This window comes from Mesocricetus auratus, unplaced genomic scaffold (assembly GCF_017639785.1).
Source record: "Mesocricetus auratus isolate SY011 unplaced genomic scaffold, BCM_Maur_2.0 Super-Scaffold_100008, whole genome shotgun sequence".
Taxonomy (NCBI): domain Eukaryota; kingdom Metazoa; phylum Chordata; class Mammalia; order Rodentia; family Cricetidae; genus Mesocricetus; species Mesocricetus auratus.
Genome location: NW_024429192.1, coordinates 80,033,176 through 80,053,572, shown reverse-complemented (window position 1 = coordinate 80,053,572; position 20,397 = coordinate 80,033,176). Strand labels below are relative to the sequence as shown.

At 41.2% G+C, this 20,397-nt stretch overlaps 1 protein-coding gene across 2 annotated transcripts in view; it reads right to left on the bottom strand.

Annotated features, from left to right (window-relative positions):
* The window catches only part of Sdk1 (sidekick cell adhesion molecule 1), an 880,893-nt gene that overhangs the window by 521,994 nt on the left and 338,502 nt on the right, over window positions 1-20,397 (bottom strand). The window lies entirely within an intron of this gene.

Here is a 20,397-nt window from a genome sequence, read left to right as displayed (position 1 = left end):
TTTTCTAAGGCAGGGTCTTGCTGTATAGGCTGGCACCAAACTCATGATCCTCCTGCCTCAGCCTGCTGAGGTTACAGTTGCCACTGTGTCTGCCTGGCTGAAGACAGTTTTATCAGATTGAGGATATTCTTGTCCACTCCTAGTTTGCCTAGAGATTTTACACAATTGAATTTAGTTACAAGTTTTTAAAATATATTTATTTTTATTTTATGTGCACTGGTGTTTTGCCATGGATGTCAGGTCCCCAGGAACTGGAGTTGCAGATAGTTGTGAGCTGCCATGTAGATGCTGGAATTGAACCCAGGTCCTCTGGAAGAGGAGTCAGTGCTCTAAACCACTGAGCCATCTCCCTAGCCCCTAATTACAATTTTTTAATAAAGTAATTCACCGTGTTTTTATATATTTTCTGCCTTAATGTGGTTAGATATGACCTGCATGGTTTTCAAATGTTCAACAGACCTTTGATACCTGGACCACATTCTATTTAATAATGTATATGTACATTTCATTTTCATACATTCACTGGTATTCAATGGAAGATGTTGTGTCTAAGCCCGTGAAAGGGTATAATTCTTCTTCCAGTGTTAGCTAACTTTGATATCAAAGGACTAAAATCCCCATAAATAAATTGGGAAGTATTTCCTCCTCTGTATTTTGAGGGAGATAATGTTGTAAGAAATAAAATATAATGGTTCTTTTTCAAAATTAAAGTGCCTGGACAACAACTACAGTACAGAAAATACTATAAACATACAAAGATTGCTATCCATCCCTGCTCCCCAACCCCCCGCCAACTCTGTAAGTCCAGCAACTCAAACTACAAGCTTAGAATAGAAATTTCCCCACAACCAAGCTTGCTTAAGGACCTACAGATGTTGCAAGATCAAAAGCCAGTAAACCTTAAAATAAAAAGGATGTAAGACGTAGACACAGACCCATGCCCAGGATCCAGACAACATGTAAGATTGTACCCTTCTGTTTACTCAGCCAGTTAGAAAAGGGAGGAGGGATCCATGTTAGGGTATTATAAAAAGAAAAAAATGAAAAAATCAGCACTCTTGACATTCTAAGCTAATGTACAGATTTACAAGGTCATAAGAGAAACTACATTGCTTTCTACATATTCAAGGACAGTGAAATTTACATAGAGAGGTAGGATGCAATTCAGTGGTGGAGTGCTTGCCTGGCATACACAAGTGCTGAGTTTGATGCCAAACACTAGGAAAAAAGAGAAAGAAAATGGCCTAGGCGTATTTTCAGGATAAATCATCAATTCAGTTTCCTTACTAGGTTGTTGGACTATTCACATCTCCTATTATGCCTAGGTTGAAGGTGAGCACTTTCTTTTCAGGATAGATGACTTCACCTAAGCTGTCAGCTGTGAGCACACAAACATTTTCATACAAGCGCCTTATCATCATGTTGGGTATCACAGGGTCTGCATGTTATTCCCTCTCACTTCTTCTACCAGTGATTCATGCCTTTTATCTGTTTCCCTTGCTTGTCATGTTAAAGGTTGTCTATATTCCTGAGGACAACCTTCAGGAATCTGTTATCTATCTGTCTGGTCCTTAGTTTTCCTTTTTATCCAGGGTTATATTTAAGAATGTGTTTCATTTCCAAGTGTTTGGAGAATTACTATAGTGTGTGTGTGAAAGGGGTGCTTTTCCTTCCTTCCTTCCTTCCTTCCTTCCTTCCTTCCTTCCTTCCTTCCTTCCTTCCTTCCTTCCCTCCATCCTTCCCTGCATCCTTCCCTCCATCCTTCCCCCCTCCTTCCCTTCCTTCCTTTACTTCTTTGGTTGTTTTTCAGTTTGATGCCATTAGACCTAGAGAAGACTTTTGGGTGGTTTGACTCTTGGAACTCTATTAGGACCCTACCCTGAGTGAAATGATAGACTCTAGATATCGCCTATGCGGAAGGAAATGGAGATAGGGTGGGAGGATGGGGGGGATGGGGGGTGCGGGAGGAGGGGAGGGAAAGGGAACTGGGATTGACATGTAAAACAAGCTATTTAAAATTAAAATTAAAAAAAAGACTGGGGAAAAGTCAGTGTTCCGGCCATGCTAACGCCTGTGTTTGTGAATGTTGCACACATGCCTAGAATCCATGCGTGCTCTTTTCTTTCCTGCACCTTCACTTGCAGGAAACAAGCTTCTCTTGGAGCTCTGCAAACCTCCATCCCTTTGTGGTTTCAGCTGAGAGGGGTTTCCTTATGCAGGATGCACAAGAGTCCAGTCAGCAACTCAGAGATTCACTAAGATTTCACTGAAGTCCCAGTGTTCCTGGATGGCACTTCTCCTCACCAAGAGTGTCCCCATGTTCTTGGTTCCATCGTGTTCAAGAAACATTAGATGTGTGAAACGGAGCATCTAGGGCAGCTCTGTTCTGACAAGGCATGAGGTCAGCATACAATCTTTGAATGGTTACTATGTACTCTGAATGGTTACTAAATCTTAAGACTGCTCATACTCACATGAGTGATTCTATCATGAGTACTCTTATACTATGTACCCAAATCATGAATTCCCCTCAAAAGTCTCTCAGTCTGCTTCTTGCTGTCTAAATGGATTTGTTAAGAGCCCAAATGCATATAACTCTTAAAGTTGAAGGGATTAAATGGCCATTTGTTTATTAAACAAGCATTAGGCTTTGCAGATTGGGAGCGGGCGGCTCTTGCTGTAGTAATGAGGACGCATCTGAGAACACAATGGATAGAACAACTTATGCTCACACAGCTTGCTTTCAAGTACAACACACAAAGGCAGTGGGTGTCACACATACCAAGGTTGGTGCTACATTCATCCAATTTATTTGCTCAAGGCAATGCCTTGCTAAGTGATACCCTGCTTGAAAATTGCTCCTGTTTAATTTATAAACCCAAAGTTTGATGTCAGAGACTCCTCTGTTGTGAGCAGAGTTGGCTGCGGCACAGCAGGAGGTACTCTGGAACTGATGGGGTTTTAGGGGAGAGTTCTGAAGACAGAAAGAGAGCGCAGGGCAGGCAGGGCAGTGGTGCTGTGGTTCAGTGTCCCAGCATATGGAGGCCCTGCATGCTTCCATGGCAGACAAATGAACGGTGACCCGGGACAGCACAGTTCACATGCATGTGTTGGTGGGACCAATGTCATTAGCTCTGTTCTGAATCCCAGGACAACTGCATGTGGTTTATGACAGCTTCATTACAGGGAAGCTTTTCCCCTCTGGAAATGTTAATTTACAAATCATGGAAATTGCTATTTTCATCAATAATGAGCAGCTGTGGATTTTTTTTTAGTACCCAGCAAGATCAAAAGATGAAGTTTGTATTTTGTCTGTGATGCGGAGTCAACCCTGGGGTGGGGTCTTGTGTCTCTAGCCTTGATGAACTCAGCTGTCAAATAGGTACGGCAGTATCTCCCTTGCCTATTCCCACACAGAACTGTAATGAAAGGTTAACAATTTCTACAAACATTGATATGTAAGGTTGATTTACTTTGTATATATACAGGATTATTTTGCATATATGCACAGACACATATGCATATATAAGCATAAGTATATGTATGTGTGTAAGTGCATGTGTATATGGGTATGCATGCATGCTTATACAGGCCAGAGACTGACATCAAGTGTCTGCCTCCATTATTCTTAACTTTATTTATGAATGAAGGTCTTCAGCTGAACCCAGGACTTGCTGATTCATTGAGTCTACCAGGCCACTTTGCTCTGGGTATTTCCTGTCTCACCATCTGGAGTGCCAGGATTCTAGGAGACTGCCACATCTGTCCATGGGTCCTGAGGCTCTGAACTCTGATCCCCAGGCTTGCTCTCCAAGGACTTCTATCCACTGAACCATCTCTCCAGCCGTGTGTTAGTGGTCCCCAATGGTGCTTTGACTGCCAGAGGTTTGATAATTACTAATGAATGGCTCCCACTGGCTTGATGGTATTTAGAATCCGCTTTTAATGCTCTACTCTTCACTGTATGGACATTCATAGGGGGCTAGAGGCAGGAGGATTGGAAGTTCAAAGTTATCCTCAGCTACATGGTGAGATCATAGCTAGCTGGGGCCATATAGAACCCTGTGTAATAAAAACAAAACAAAACAACAAACCTAGATATACTTCTGTGGATGAATAGTTAAGCAATCTAAGGTACATTTCTATCACAGAATTCTCAGCAATAAAGAGGGTTGAATTAATGATTACAGGCAACACCTCTGGTGGATCCCCAGAACACATATGCACATAATGAAAAAAATCTAAATTCCAAAACATGCCAGTTCTAAAGAGTTCACCAAAACACACATACACCATGTGCATGTACATGCTCACACAAACACACACACACACACACACCACAACACACACATACACAACACACACACAGGTTTGCACACATATATATGGAAGTCATCATTGAAAGAAGGTATTTTTTGTATGCAACATCCATGAGTTGAAATTTTTAGATTGACAAATACTTATTATGTGCCTATTATGTCTTACTCTCTGTTCTGGAAGGGAGGAATACAGACTAATAAGGAAGCTCATGCTGTTAGCAATGGAAGACATACAGTACACACTGCAAACAAGCACAATGTGCCAGAGAGCATTAAGTGCCATGGAACAAGTAGATAGAATCAGAAAAGCCAGCACTTTTGCATAAAGCTTATTTGCAATGAATCAGCGGTTACATTTCTAGGTAAAACCCAATAAAGTACAGGAAGCACAAATATGAGAGACATGTGCACCAGGAGCCACAGCAGTCCTGCTGGATTGTTTATGCTATGCTATGGATGGAACATGGGGTTTGGTGCATGCTGCTAAAGCCCTTTACCCCAGAACCACACCTTCATCCCTAGCTGGGTTGTTGTTGACTCTTCAAGAGCTACAAATAAACCTTCAAACTTCAACTATTATAAGTAAAGGTCCCATGGACATTTGCGTGCATATTTTCATTTCTCTGGGAGAAATGCCAAGAACGAGAATGACAGATCATATGACAATTATGTGGCTAATTTTCTTTTAATTATACATTATATGGTGTGGTGTGTGTGTGTGTGTGTGTATGTGTGTGTGTGTGTGTGTGTGTGTGTACAACCTGCAGAAGTCAGTCTGTCCTACTCTTGGGGTTCCTGGGATTAAATTCAGGTCAGCAGGCTTGGTGGCAAGTGTCTTTACCCTCCAAGACATCTTGTGAGCCTGATGTGTTTTATTAAGTTCCAAGCAGTTTTCAGTTGTGCCAGTTTACACACTGGCCAGTAGTCTTTGAGTGATCTCATTTCTTTGCATCTCAATAGTATGAAATACTGTTGCTAATTTTTGTATTTCAGTTTTCACTGTTCTGAGGAGCAAGTGCTAGAATGTCACTGTGGTTTGATTAGCATTTTCCTAATGGTTGATGATACCGAACATATTTTGATATGTTTACTTGACATCTGCATACCTTCTTTGGTGAAATGCCTATTCACTTCTCTGCCAATTTTCTAATTGGATTTGTTGTTGTTGTTGTTAAGTATTGAATTCTAAGAATTCTGTATAGATTCCAGACACATACCCTTGGAGGCTTACAAATTACATTGTGTCCCAGTCTGCAGTTTGTCTCTCCATCCTTCTCCCCGAGAACCTTCCAATTTTGATGAAATCAGTGATGTTTCTTTTCATTCATGCATCATGTTTCCAGTGCCACATCTAAGAATACTTCACTAATCTAGATCCTCCTGTGTGTTCCCTAAGCCTTATGCTCTTACACTGAAGTCTGGAGACTGCTTGCATTGATTCCCACCACCAATTCTTTCATTCTTTCACTATATATAAGGTGTAAATCTTAATCTTTGTTTATTTTGGACACAGAACTCTTACTGTTCTATCCCTGGGGCCATCTCGCTAGTTGAAGTGTTTTCTTTCCATTGAACTGTTTTTTTTTAGAAGTTGTGGGAAATTATCCAGAGCAAAAAATGTACATTTTAGTTATTGGCATTTGAATAGTGTTAAAAATGCTGTCAATGCTCTATACCCACAAATGTTTTCCACCACAGTTTATGCAGTGCTGGCGATGTAACCCAGGGCCTCATGTGTGTTAGGCAAGCACTCTATCAAGTGGCCAGCATCCCCAGCCCCAGAAGGCTCTCATTGCCCCACATGGAGACTCTGCATCCAATAAACAGCACCTCCAATCCTTCCTCTACTTTCTTTCTATAGTTGCCAATTTGAGACACCTCTTATAATGGAACCACACAATGTTTGCTCAGTGTCTTCAATAAGGCTTGAAGGATGTACTAAGTGAGGTTCCTAGACTTCTTATCTAAGATCAAAGAAACATATCTATGAGGCCCAAAGCAATAAGAATCCTTCATGTATCAGAAGAAAACAGTGAAGGCGAGGCTGGAGAGGCAATGGGACCCAAACATAGCTAGGTCTTGTGGTGTACCCGCTGTGCACACTTGCTTTGTTCTGAGTAAAATGCACCATTATTATGTGAAAGCAATATGACCTAACTTGTGCTCTGAGGATCCTTGGCCAGGTGGGGAATACAGAGAAGCAAAATGATGTGATCAGACCACAGGGTGATATAATAATCCTGGCTGGGGATGGCCATCCCTTAGTCCAACATGACAAACTAAATGGTTAGATTATGAACACATTTTAAAGGAAGAGCCAGCAGGGTTTCTGCCTATGGGTGAAAAATAGTGTTGCCAAGAATGACAGCAGGTTTTTGGACAGAACAATTTGAAAGACAAAGTTGCTATTAAATGATAAATGAAATGGGGGTGGAGTGGGCCATGGACAGAGGTCAGAATTTCATATTTCCATCAGATCTCCAACTGGCACTGTCTCAAGCATAAGGTTCAGAGTGGAGGCTGTGAGCCAAGCATGAGACAGTCTGTTTTTATTGGGAATATACATCATTAAGACCATTCTCTCTAGCCAGAGGGCCAGGAGGGCACATCAAATGCCTGCTATTTCCTCTCAGTCTTGTCATGTCCTTTACCTGAGTCACCAGGATTAACCTTATTATACCTTTTATCCACTATGTATTGCTCTGCAAGAGCCAATCTTGTGACTTTAGTTTCTAGTAGACTAATACCACAGTGGCAAGTTGAGATCTGCTGTGGCGCAAGTATTCATGCCATGGAAATTGGCAGGAGCTCCAGATCATGACATTTCCTGCCAAGTGCCAATCATTAAACATTTATCAGCATATCAATGCCTTTGTCCCTGTCTAGAGTACAGAGCCCCTGAATCTCAATGCCTCAAGTCATGTGAATGGCTGGGCAGAAGGCTCCCACACTAATGCACACCTCATCAATGCACACTCCACACTGATCCATCACCAACACACATTCCATACAGATCCATCACTGCTTCTGGGACTCTAGTCCAACCTCAGGAAGCACTATGATGTTAACCTCTCTTCTCATGTTGTTCTTCTTTTGCTCCCTCCAGGACCCGATTCCCCTTGTGGGCACTCCCTAGCTGCCCTCTCTAGGCCTCTACTCTACCTCCCTTTTATCAAATAACCTCCATCCCAGTTTCGTTAAAAATCATATTATGCACCTTCATTCACAGGACACCTCTATCATTGCTGCCACCCACTAATTCTGTTTCATCATTAGTTTTTAGATAATACAGCTTCTGGTCCAAATTTCAACATGGACATGGAGAGTCCTTCAGTTCAGAACCTACAATGCTCCCCACAAAAATGTACCACTCCTGTTGCTGTACCAAATGATGTTAAGGCTCTAAAAGCACTTAATTTGGTTTCTATTATAGAAACTGTTTACTATTGCTTCATCAATACTGGTCTCAGTGTTTATAAATTGGATTTACAAGTCTCAAAGGAGGTCCATATATGTACCTTCCTCCCTGGGGTGTAAAATATTTCTTCTGTATAATAAGGTTAGGATGCTAGTGACCGAAGGTACAAGGTAGCAGGAATGCCAGCTTGAATAGAAACAGCATGGGACTGCAAAGATCTTCACAATGCCCACAGTCAAATTAAGCCAGAAAGCAGAACATTCAAAAGAGCATAAGATAAAAAACAAAGAGTAATATTCCACCAAAACCTCCCACAATGGCTGTAAACCAAGTTAGCAGGCCAGTTCTTCTGTGTTAATATATTTAAATCTACAGTGTGTGTGTGTGTGTGTGTGTGTGTGTGTGTGTGTGTATAAAGACATAGAAAACATAAGACAACTTTAGTTATCATTCTCTAGACACTTACTTTGTGTTCTTCAGACCTAGTCTCTTGCTGGACTAGACAGTGTCAAACAGACTGAGCTGGCTGGCCATTAGGGCCCAAGAGATTTCCGTGTCTCCACTTTCCCAACACTGGATCCCAACATACATCACTATGCATTTTTTCTAAACAGGTTCTAAGAAATTGAACTCAGATCCACATGCTTGTGTGACATGCAGCAGACAGACAGAACTGCATATCCCTAGCCCACCTATTTAAATTTCACTTTCTATATGGGAGCTGGGGGAAAAGCTAGGAACAGACCACATAATGAAAGGAAGGGCCAGTCAACAAAACCCACGTGACTCCTGGGGAATGACTTCTTTGGAAAGCTTGGGCTTTTATGTCCCCTTTCTTCTCTATCGACATTGTCGAGCTCTAGGATCTTTTTACTTGGTGAATGATCTCAAGATTCCCCCTTGGGATTTGCTGCCAAGCTGCTTTATTCTGGTTTTACACTTCTGTTCTATCAAATGCAGTCAATAACCTGTCCGGAGGATGAGAGTATTGCAGATAAAAATCAATTCCCTTTGGAATGTATTTTCTGAAAAGCCTGGTATGCTGCTGACATTTAGGAACCACTGCCTTGCAAAAGTTCTTTAGGGATCTGGGCGGGGGGTGGGGGGATGGGGGGGTGGGATGACTCAGTTGGTAAAGTGCTGTACAATTGTGAGGATCGAGTTCAATTCCCAAGAACCCACATGAGCATGGAAGAGTGAGCTTGTAGCACCAGTGCTTGGGGTGAGGTACAGGAGGATCCCTGCATTAGGCCAAGTGGCACTGGCCAGCCAATCTAGGCAAGCCAGTAAGGTTCGGGTTCAGTTGAGAGAGACCCTGTCAAGAAATAATACTGGTCTTGTAGAGGACCAGAGACCAGTTCTGGCACCCATGTTGGATGGCTCACCACTGCTTGTAACTCTACATCTAGAGGATCCAATATCTCTGGCTTTTATGGACACTTATGTGGGATGTGCATGCATCTGCCACATTCCTCACACATAATTAAAAATAAATAATAAGTGCTTAGAAAAACAAGAAGGCCGTGATTGAGGAAGACACACAATATTAACTTCGAGCCTCTAGATGGTTGTGCACACACGCGCATGTGTTTATACACATGAGCATACACAAAAGTATCTTGTCATTTTAAGTACTTATTTACTGTCAGAGAGAGCTGCTTCATAGTTAGAGAAATAAAAGACAGGAAAAGGGGATTACTTGGGATCCTTTGGAAGAACCCTAAAAGAGGCACCTAGAAGAGTGTTTGTTTCACGAGATCCCACTTGAGAATCACGGAGACAGCAGGAGGTCCTTACAAGAGTCTCTCTGCACACCTTGCTTGCTCTCTCCCCTCTGCTCCCACACCCCCTTGTCTCAGCCATGCTGCTTATGAATGTGATTGCTCCTGGACTTACTGAGGATCTGGGTTCCATTCACCTTCCTTCTCTATGGCCTGTTGAAGTCTCTACCCTGCCGCCTTAGGATAATATTGATTTAGATGTTCACATTGGCCTGCCTTTTAGGAAGCCAGAGCACAGGATGAGACCCCACGTTTGGGGCACACAGAAGAGCAGCCTATTCTGATAGTGACTTCAAAGTGGATATACCTGATGACTAGCACTACAGGAACAATCCTACTGTGGGAGCTGCTCCAGTGATGATCCTGTTCCCCAGACACAGAGTCCCTCTTTATAGGCTTCCTGTCCTCATCCTGTAATCCTTCAGGATCTGTAGCTTACAACTCATCACAGGGTGGACTTGACAATCCTCAGAGATGCCTAGGAAACATGCTCTCATGCACATGGAGGTCAGAGGCTAGCATTGAGCATTGTTCCTTAGGAACTGTCCATCATTAACTAGATGTTTGAGATGGGCCTCTCACTGGCTTGGGTCTTATTAGGATAGACTACTAATCAGTAAGCCCTACCTCTTCTTCTCTGTTGCTGTGATTATAAAAATGTGCTATCATACCTTGCTTTTCATGTGGGCACAGAGGATGGGAATTTAGGTCTTTGTGCCAGGGTGCAAGCACTTCTCCAACTGAGCTATCTCCCCAGCCCAAGAAAATCACTTGGTGATTTCAACATGCCCTGTATCCTCAAGCACAGAGCTACCCTGACCCTGGAGCAAACCTGACCCTGGAGTAGCCATGTGTCAGAAGCAGACTCTTCCTTTCTCTTCTGTAAGTGATCACACACCCATCAATGTAACAGGAAAGTCTGCTCAGTGGAGTTCCTCAGCAAACAAGCCAACAAAAAAACTCTTCCCAGTGCCACAGACATTCTAAGACATGTGACGAAGTCAAAAGGGAAAAGCCCTATAAAAATTGCTTTGGAATTTCCCAGTGGTGTTAAAGATTTCATTTGCTATTCTGAGTTTCTAGGTTTTTCACAAGGCAGTCTCCTCCAGGATTATATTTTTTCGAATAACAACAATCGCAACAGTAAAAGGGTTTGATTAGCCGATTGCCCGGAGCAAGATAAGTTTAAGTAATATTAACCTGACTTTTGTGTCTCCATTAGCTATCTTAAGTGTAGTTTGTAAACACAGCAGTAACAGTGTGATCATACAGATGTATTTTATGACATGAACAGGGAAGAAGAGAGGCTGGAAGAGATTTGATGTGAGCTCATAGGGAAAAGGGCTTCATTCACTGACGGATAAAGTTTGCTGCTGTCTTTGGAGAATTCTAAATTGGCCCCAGGTCTTTCTTAGAGTGAATGTGTAAGGACAAACTATGATTTCTTAGCACACAATAAGAACTCCGTTTTCACTGTGCACACTCAGAGAATACAGCGTCCATGGGAACTTCAGGCCAATTTTCCCCCTGGTAGTTGATAAGAAAATAGAGGCTGAGAGTTGACCTGATAGCTAATGTCAGAGGCACGATGGGCCAGGCTCCTGCTTAATGTCTCCTCTTCCCTTTAACAATGTTCAGAGAGCAATGACTACAGACAATTTCAACATGTGGACCTGTGGTGAGGGAATCACTGGTCCTCAGAGAGCCAGGAGCAGAAGAAACAAGCTCCAAGCAATTGGCTACAAAGTGGCCCATTTTAATTATAATTGTGAAAACTTCTGCAAATATAGGAATTGACAGAAGAACCAACAAAGGGGAACCAGACTGTGATCTTCAGGAGAAAGATCCTTGTGAACCTAACCAAAGTTTAACCCTGTTATTTTATAAGCCAGCAGTAAAGGAGATACTCAAACTAATTAGTAGGTATGAACAGAGCTCACAGACAGGACCTAGAACTGTCCTGGGCCACCTAGCATGTGCAATTCATATGAAGCAGAAAGGATAAGTCACTATTGGCTTGTGGTGTCTCCTCTGTAGTCCTGTAACTTCAGACCATGTGTAGGACAAAAAATTTTAAAAAATGAGCACTTTTCATTATTAAGATTCTGAGTAGCCAATGGCCAGCTAACGGATGCATTCCTGTCATCTCCAATTAGGCATCAACTCTCCCTGGAGGAAGGATGTCCGTGGCTCATACATGAACCATGGGCTTTGCTTTTCAGCTGGAAATATGACTAGTATGACACCTTTCCAAGAGACAGATAAGATAACCAGTCACAAGGCATTTTTTTGCAGTTGTTGTTTGTTTGCTTGTTTAATGTGAATGGTCTAAAATTAAACACTTTAAAAAACTAGCAGATAGAACAGTGAAGTGCTCAGACAGGGAATGGAGGTGTACAAGAGTGGAGAGGGGGCAAAGTGATAGGATTGGATCACCAAGCAACCTTCAGTCTGCTAATAGCACTGTGCTAATCCAGCTCCCACCCACCTGGAAAGGGAGTGCCTCAGACCTGCCTGCACCTACCTTGATAACCATCAGAGTATTGGACCTGCTTGTACCCACCAGAAGAGAAACTTGGATCTGTACCCACCAGGAAAGGAAGAGACCCCAACTGTACCCACTGGAAGAAGGGATGGGAAGACAACAATATAAGAACACATTCAACGACATAAAAAAACAATATGACATCACCAGAGTCTAGGTACTGTACATCAGCAAAACCTGAACATTCCAACACAGATAAAGCAGAAGAGAACGGCCTTAAAAACAACTTCATGAAGGTGGTAGAGCGCCTAAAAGAGGAAATAAGAAAATCCTTTAAAGAAATTGAAGATAAGACAAACCAAAAATTGTAAGAAACAATTCAAACAGTGCAAGGTTTGAAAGCTGAAATAGAGACAATTAAAAAAACATAGTCTGAAGGAATGCTGGAATTAGAAAAGCTGAGTAAATGATCAGGAACTAGAGATGCAAGCATAACCAACAGAATACAAGAGTTGGAAGAGAGAATCTCAGGCGTTGAAGATTCACTAGGAGAAATAGATTAATCGACAAAAGAAAATCTCAAGTCCAACAAATCCCTAACACAAAATATCCAGGAAATATGGGACACCATGAAAAGACCAAATCTAAGAATAATAGAGATAGAAGAAGGTGAAGAAACCCAACTCAAAGGTGCAGAAAATATATTCAACAAAATCATAGAAGAAAACTTTCCCAACATAAAGAAAGACACGCCAATGAAAGTACAAGAAGCCTACAGAGCACCAAATAGAGTGGACCACAAAAAAGTCTCCTTGCCACATAATAGTCAAAACTCTAAACATACAGAATAAAGAAAGAATATCAAGAGCAGCAAAGGAAAAAGGCCAAGTAACATATAAAGGCAAACCTATCAGAATCATACCTGACATCTGCATGGAAACTCTGAAAGCCAGAAGGTCCTGGATAGATATTCTATAAACACTAAGAGACCACAGTTGCCAGCCCAGGCTATTATACCCAGAAAAGCTTTCAATCACTATAGATGGAGAAAACAAGATATTCCATGACAAAACCATATTTAAACAATACATATCCACTAATCCAGCCCTATAGAAAGTACTGGAAGGAAAACTTCAACCTAAGGAGGGTAACTATGCTCAAAAAACCATAGGCAATAGATAATCCAATTTTACCAAAAGCCAAAAGAAAAAAGGGGGGGTAAATCCACAAACAATAACACCACCTACAACAAATCAAAAACAAGAATTAACACTCAATGGTTATTAATCTCCATCAATATTAATGGTCTTAATTTGCCTATAAAAAGACACAGGCTAACAGAATGGATACAAAGACAGAAGCCATCCTTCTGCTGCATACAAGAAACATACCTCAACCTTAAAGACAGATATTACCTCAGAGTAAAGGGTTGGGATAAGATTTTCCAATCAAATAGACCCAAGAAACAAGCTGATGTAGCTATCCTAATATCGAACAAATTAGATTTCAAACTAAAATCAGTCAAAAGAGATGAAGAGGGTCATTTCATATTCATCACAGGAAAAATCCATCAGGAAGAAGTCTCAATTCAGAACATCTATGCCCCAAACACAAAGGCACCCACGTTCGTAAAAGAAACATTACTAAATCTCAAATCACACATAAGACCTCACACAATTACAGTGAGAGACTTCAACACCCCACTCTCACCACTAGACAGGACCACTAGACAGAAACTTAACAAAGAAACAAAAGAACTTACAGAAGTTATGACCCAATTGCGTTTAACAGACAACTATAGAAGATTTCATCCAAACACAAAAGGATGCACCTTCTTCTCATCACCACATGGGACGGTCTCTAAAACTGACCACATACTTGGCAACATAGCAAACCTCAACAGGTACAAAAAATTGGAATAATCCCCTGTATCTTATCTGACCACCATGCTTTAAAGTTAGAATTCAACAACAACACAAATTGCAGAAACCCTGCAAACTCAAGGAAATTGAACAACGGGCATTTGCAGCATTCCTGGGTCAAGGAATAGATAAAGAAATTAAAGACTTCTTAGAATTCAATGAAAATGAAGGCACCCTAACCCTGAATACCCAAACTTATGGGACAATTTGAAAGCAGTACTAAGAGGAAAGTTAATAGGACTAAGTGCTAAATATGAAGAAACTAGAGAATGGTTACACTAGAGAATTAACAGCACAACAGAGCTAGTACAAAAAGAAGCAAACTCACCGGGGAGGGGTAAAATCAATAAAGATGAAACAAAGAAAACAATACCAAGAAACAATGTAATAAAGAGTTTGTTCTTCAAGAAAATCAACAAGATAGACAAACCTTTATCCAAACTAACAAAAAGTCAGAGAGAGAGAACATGCAAATTAACAAAACCAGTAATGAAAAGGGGGGCATAACAATGGACACTGAGGAAATCAAGAAAATCTTCAGGTCATACTTTGAAAACCTGTACTCTACAAAATTCAAAAATGTAAAGGAAATGAACAATTTTCTGGACAGATATCACTTACCAAAATTAAATCAAGAACAGATAAGCAATTTAAGCAGACCTATATCCCCTAACGAAATAGAAGCAGTCATCAAAAATCTCTCAACCAAAAAAAGCCCAAGCCCAGATGACTTCTGTGAAGAATTCTACCAGATATTCAAAGAAGAGCTAATTCCAATACTCCTCAAAGTATTTGATACAGTAGAAGCAGAAGGTTCATTGCCAAACTCTTTAATGAGGCGACAATTACCTTGGTAGTCAAGCCACACAAAGACACAACTAAGAAAGAGAACTACAGACCAATCTCCCTCATGAACATTGATGCAAAAATACTCAATAAAATACTGGCAAATAGAATCCAAGAACACATCACAAAAATCATCCACCATGATCAAGTAGGCTTCATCCCAGGGATGCAGGGATGGTTCAATATATGAAAATCCATCAATGTAATTCACCAAAAAAATACTGCAAAAGAAAAACCAAATGGTCATCTCACTTGATGATGAAAAAAAACCTTTGACAAAATCCAACATCCCTTCTTGATAAAGGTTCTGGAGATATCAGGGATAACAGAAACATACCTGAACATAATAAAAGCAATATACGGTAAACAAACAGCCAACATCAAACTACATGGAGAGAAACTCAAGGTGACTCCTCTAAAATCAGAAACAAGACAAGGCTGTCCACTCTCTCCATATCTTTTCAATATTGTACTTGAAGATCTAGCTAGAGCAATACAACAACAAAAGGAGATCAAAAGGATACAAATTGGAAAACAAGAAGTCAAACTTTCACTATTTGCAGATGATATGATAGTTTACATAAATGACCCAAAAAACTCTACACAGGAACTCCTACAGCTGATAAACACCTTAAGCAAAGTTTCAGGATACAAGATTAACTAAAAAAAATCAGTAGTCCTATTACATACAGATGATAATTGGGCAGAGAAAGAAATCAGAGAAACATCACCCTTTATAATAGCCACAAACAACATAAAATATCTTGGGATAATGCTAACTAAACAAGTGAAAGACCTGTATAATAATAACTTTGAGTCTTTAAAGAAAGAAATTAAAGAAGATACCAGAAAAATGGAACATCTCCCATGGTCTTGGATAGGAAGGATCAACGTAGTAAAAATAAATGGCAATCTTGTCAAAAGCAATCTACAGATTCAATGCAATCCCCATCAAAATACCAGCACAATTCTTCACAGACCTTGAAAGAACAATTCTCAACTTTATATGGAAAAAAAGACCCAGGATAGCCAAAACAATCCTATACAATAAAGGAACTTCCGGAGGCATCACTATCCCTGACTTCAAGCTCTATTATAAAGCTATAGTCCTGAAAACAGCTTGGTATTGGCACAAAAACAGACAGGTAGACCAATGGAATCTAGTTGAAAACCCTGATATTAACCCACACACTTACAAACACTTAATTTTTGACAAAGAAGCTAAAATTATACAATGGAAAAAAGAAACCATATTCAACAAATGGTGTTGGCATAACAGGATGCTGGCATGTAGAAGACTACAGATAAGTCCATGACTATAGCTATGCACAAAACTTAAGTCCAGATGGATCAAAGACCTCAACATAAATCCAAACACACTGAACCTCTTAGAAGAGAAAGTGGGAGGTACTCTTGAATGAATTGGTGCAGGAGACTGCTTCCTGAACATAACACCAGTAGCACAGACACTGAGATCGACAATTAATAAATGGGACTTCCTGAAACTGAGAAGTTTCTGTAAGGCAAAGGATACAGTCAACAAGACAAAAAGACAGCCCACAGAATGGGAAGTGATTATAGGTATGAGGAGAGATTTGGCACTAATGAGATTTCCAGAGATCTACAAGGATGACACCAACTGGCAATCTAACTAACAGTGGAGAGGCTACCTTAAATGCCCTTCCCCGATAATGAGATTGACGACTACCCTGTATGTCATCCTAGAGCCTTCATCCATTGGCTGATGGAAGCAGAGGCTGACACCAACAGCTAAACACGGAACTGAACTCCTGGAACCAGTTGCAGACAGGGAGAAGAGATGAGCTAAGGGGTCAAGACCAGGTGGGTGAAATCCACAGAAACAGCTGATCTGAACAAGGGGGAGCACATTGACCCCAGACTGATGGCTGAGAGGCCAGCATGGGACTGATCCAGACCCCCTGAACGTTGGTGTCAGTGAGGAGGCCTCGGCAATCTTTGGGGTATCTGGTAATGGATCAGTATTTATCCCTAGTAAATGAATGGACTTTTGGAGCCCATTCCACATGGAGGGATGCTCTCTCAGCCTGGACACATGGGGGAGAGCCTAGGCCGTTCCAGGGATGATATGAGAGACTTTGGAGATCCCCCATGAAAGGCCTCACCCTCCCTGGAGAGTGGAGTAGGGACTGGGTTGGGGGTTGTGGTGGTTGGTAGGGGGCAGGGGAGGAGGGAAGAGAGAGGAGCTGGGATTGACTTCTGAAGCAAGCTTGTTTCTAATTTAAATAAAAATAAGAAATAACATTCAAGGTTGACCTTGGCCCTCCACATTGGAGTACATATGCACCTGCACATATGCATACACACACACACACACACACACACACATGCTTGCATGTTTGCACACTTTTTTTTTAAAGCCAGGATCATGAGGAAATGGGTACAAGCATTCTGATCCCTAGAACTTTGCAAATTCTAGGAAAGCATGGCAGGCATCTGTAATTCCAGTGCACAGGAAGTACAGGACAGGGTATCTCTGTGGCAAGCTTGCTAACTAGCCGAGCTAAATCAGCAGCTCCAGGTTCAAACGAGAAACTCTGTCTCAATATTTACTATATAGACGGATTGAGGAAGACAGCTGATGTTAACCTCTGGCCTCCACGCAGGGCGCTTTAAAAACTAGCAGACAGAACGGTGAAGTGCTCAGACAGGGAATGGAGGTGTACATGAGTGGAGAGGGGCCCAAGTGATAGGACTGGAGGAAGAAGCAGAAGTGCTTGTAGTCATACTAGTCATATTTCCAGATGAAAAGCAAAGCCTGTGGACCATGGGCAACCCCTCCCAGACACACATATGTACCAACATAACATACACATACACATGTATACATACCACACACACATAAACATGGGGAAAAGGAGAAAGAAAAAAGTAAAGCAGCTGCCCACTGGGAGAAGCTTGCTCAGCTGTGCTCGGTGCTTTCAGATGGACTGTATGTAACTAATGCAGGTAGAGGTGTCTGTCGGGAGTGTTAGGGTGGGTGGGCACATGGTTTGGGGGAGGGGAAGAATTCAAAGGATTCCAGTCCTAGAGAGAAAAATAAATTAAACTGGGTGCATAGAAGATACCCAGGTGGATTGACATAGAAGTGGACAAAGGGTCTTACTTTATGATAATATCAAAATAGATATTTCTGGATATAATCCAGCCTTTTATTAAAGGGGCTATCTATATATTAATATAGGCAGAGTAATCTTGCAAAAGCAACCTGGCTTCTTAGGGTCTCTACTATTGCTGAGAGGCCAACCTAGAAAGGAGATATGAATGCAATGGTTCCTGCAAAGTGCTATCCCATACTATTAATAGGAGCAGATGCAGGCTAAGAATCCCAACACAGCAACCCCAGGAGGGATGTGCAGAGCTGATTCTGGGTGGAGAATAGCCACGGTGACAACCAGCAGCTTTCACGGGAACATGCGTGCCCTGCTTTCAAAAACCAGCTCACGGCAGGTTTTTCAGGAGTTCTTATGAGAATTGAAAGGACAAGCCACAAAGATTAGTTAAAAAGAACCTGAGCATCACAACAAGCCACACATTTGTAGTCAGTATCAACAAGGAACCTGTACAAATCCATAAGGGAAGGATAGATGATCCAACAGAGAAAATCGGCAAAGGATATGGTGAAGCTAGTGATATACTATAGAAGAGTCACAACTGAGAAAAACAAAATTACATAAAAGCCTGCTAACCCACTATGTATAGGGAAATGCTAATCAAAACAACAGTGAAGTGGCTGGGGTCTAGTTGGTGGGGTGCTTGCCGTAGCATTAATGAAGTCCTGGGTTCTATTCCCAGCACTGCATAAAACCAGGAATGTTGTCATGGCACCCTTACCATTCCAGCTAGGAAGGGAGGGAAAAGAAGAAGCATCAGAGGTTCATCCTTGGCTACAAAGTGAGTTCAAGGCCAGCATGGGCTACATGAGACAATGTCTCAATAAAGCAAAACAAAAGAAAAGGGAACACAGTGAAATGTCATTACGCCAGATTATTAAGAATAAAATAAACAAACAGGCAGTACCAAGGCTCAGCAGAGTTGAAGTAAATGGGTCCCATTATAGTGGTAGGAATGTAAAATGACTGAGTCTCTTTGATTATCTAGCTCAGTTGAAAACAGACACACACAGCAACCCAATGACTCCATGCATCCCTCCCTGCTTTATCTATAGCACCTTTCACTTCTGTGGTGCCCTGACCCAACAAGAGGCCATTATAGACTTCCAGGCTTAAAGAACACTGGGAAGGAAACTTTCTTCTATTGTTTATAATCTTTCCAGGGTAAGGTACAGACCATAAGTCAGGCTACTGTTTGTCATTTCTCTGGAATGGGGTATAGACCACGGGCAAGACACTACTATTTATAATTTTTCTAGGTTGGGGTATGGGCCTTAGACAAGACTATGGTTTATCATTCTCTTAGGATGGGATACAGACCCATAGAAAAGGCTACTGATCGTCATTTTCCTGTGATGGGGTGTAGACCACAGGCAAGGCTACTGTTTATCATTCCTCTAGGATGGGATATGGACCCATAGGAAAGGCTACTGATTATCATTTCCCTAGGATGGAGTCCTGCTACAGCTTCAGCAACCAGGCTAAAACTGTCCTTTACTTGGTACCCATGTGTTGATGTTTTGAGATGTTGAAGGAGAAACAAAAGTTCAATGATGAGAGCTGGTGTGAAAAGTAACATGCTTTATAGTACGCATTATATTATCCTAATTCCACAGAGACGTTTTGCTAAAGTAAATTAGCTTATAAGAGTCAACTACACAAGTGACAATTCACCTTTATATATGTTGGTTGTTAGAGGCTCAATGCAGCACACCTTCGTGCCTTAGCTGAACAAAGCCATGCTCAGAGAAATAGATGAGAGTCTGCTGGAAAATTAAACCTTCAAGGTCTTTGATTTATATGAAATCCCCAAGTGGAAGCGGGGTGCACTGTTATTCTCACGTGCTCAGTGGTACCTGCTTTTGTCCTTCCCTGTGAGTCAGCTACTTATTTATTGTTTTTCATTTAGCTCCAATTTTTCAAAAAACTAGATTTAAAAAGTCATTATAGGCCTAAATGTTCCTCCACAAATTACTCATATAAAAAAGAAATAAATGACGTTGTGATAATGGAATAAGTAGGCAACTACACTCTTCTCCCTATAAAGATGTGCTTTTGATAATAATATGGTTATAAAAAACTTCATGGGTGTATATTTCTCAAAAGAGAATAACCTACAGTTAGGTCAGAATAATCCTGCAAGGTACAGAGCTATACAGAAGAAACTGCATATGTCATAATTCATTAGGAATTTTATTTCTTTTATCATTTATTTTTCTTCTAGGAACGCTTAATGGGAAAAAGAAAACAGAAAACAAAGCTGTATCATAAAATTTACCAAACTCTAAAAGCATCCAAACAAACAATACACAAGTCCTAGTATGAAAAACTAAATAAAAAACTCACTGTAATCCCAGGTTCAACAAAGTGCCATGTGACTGCACGAGCCAAAACCGCTTGGGGCTTGAGTTGGGTACACACAGGAGAGAATATGAGGCAGCTGCCCATCATCCCCATCCAACAAGATCTGAGTA